Below are 1,763 nucleotides of genomic sequence, written 5' to 3'. Positions count from 1 at the left end.
TCTAGACTCCCTTTGGCCTCTAGATCCATAAAGTACCAGACTTGCCTAGTATGAGCTTTCCCTCAAGTGTGAGACTTCATTGCAAGCTTAGTTTTGTCATTTAAGGGCTTTAAAGACTTGCATGCATGTAAAGTTTGCAACTTTACATGATAAGCATGCCTAAGGAGGTTGGATCTACAATATGGAGCCTTTGCATGGCTTAAAACGCATCTGTAAGGATGAAGAATTGAAGGGACTCGGCGAGTCGCATAGTTGACTCGGCGAGTCACATGAAGATGGTCCTGAACTCGACGAGTTGGATGAACAACTCGACGAGTCCGATGAAGATTGTCGAAGACTCGGCGAGTGAGTAGAGTGACTTGGCGAGTCGGTTAGGGTTTTTCCCAACCTTTGGATGCGTGTCAACTTGTCCAGTTGCAAGGGGGAAAACTCGACGAGTGGCCATGGAGCTTCGGCCGTGAGCCTTAGGAACTCGACGAGTCGCTCCGGTGACTCGGCGAGCAGACGAGTATTACAAGGAACTCGGCAAGTAGCCGAGGGTGCTCGACGAGTTGAAGTCAACATGGACTGTTGACCTTGACATTTGACTTTGACTTTGACCATGGGTTAACCAGTTGACTTTTGGAGGACATTTTGGAAAGATTGGAAATTTACAAGTATGGTTTACAATGAATATAAGAGCTTGATTTTATCTTCGAGTCGACAGTATGAGGTGAGTTATCCTTACTATATTAATAGGGTCTAAGGCACCAAGGTCGGCCCTTTATGGATTGTATCTGGTTATGGCATGATATGTTTATTGATTACATCCTGGTAGTTAGGATGGTGACATGCTTATGCATAGTGACCTGGTTAGGCCAATGTTCTGGTTATAGGATGATGCTATGTGCCTATGTTAGTGATCGGTTAGGTCTATACCTTGGTTATTGCTATGACTAGTGATCTGATAGATTGGTTTGACTGTTATATGATTTGACCTAGCGTATGATATTTATGTGCACATGTTTGTTTGTTGATTGGGGGTTGGGTTGAGGCGGTCGTGCTTTGTGTTGTAGGCCAACATACCCGGTGAGCGGTCCGGATAGGCTGTAGGCCCTGCGAGGTGGTCCAGTCATGCCGAAGGCTCGGGAGCGGTCCAGATAGGTTGTAGGCCCTGCGAGGTGGTCCATTCAGGCTGAAGGCTTATCATGCATGTTGTTCTGTAATTGTTATATGATGTCGTTATATTTTTATGGCGTTGGTATTTTGGGGGAACTCACTAAGCTTTTGGGCTTATAGTTTTAGGTATATCAGGGGATTGCGGCAAGGAGAATGCATGATCGTAAAAATCCTCATGATTTGTTTATGTTTTTGGGAAAACTCTGATATTAGATATGTTGAAAACAAACTTTGTAATGATGAATGGTTTTAAATGTTATGAAAAAGTTTTAATTTGGCATGAAATCTTGGGTGTTACAAGTTGGTATCAGAGCCTTGGTTTGAGTGAATTGGAGGAACATTTGTGTGAATCCAGTCTCAAATCAAGGAAAGGTTTTCAAAATGATGTCTAAAATGGTTTTCAAAATAAGTGAAGGAGGATGCAGGGTGTACGATGAGCCGGAAGCAACAAGTAAACCCCAAAATACCATACAGTTATTTGATTATGTGATATGTCAGAACAGTATACTTGTACTAGGCCAGGGATCTTCATTAATTGAATGATAGAATTGCCTGATTACATGATGCCCACTAGCCTAGGGTTTTTCCTTGTATGAGATTGACAT

This window comes from Lactuca sativa, chromosome 6, assembly GCF_002870075.4.
Source record: "Lactuca sativa cultivar Salinas chromosome 6, Lsat_Salinas_v11, whole genome shotgun sequence".
Classification (NCBI taxonomy): Eukaryota; Viridiplantae; Streptophyta; class Magnoliopsida; order Asterales; family Asteraceae; genus Lactuca; species Lactuca sativa.
Note: the sequence above shows the minus strand (reverse complement) of the source record.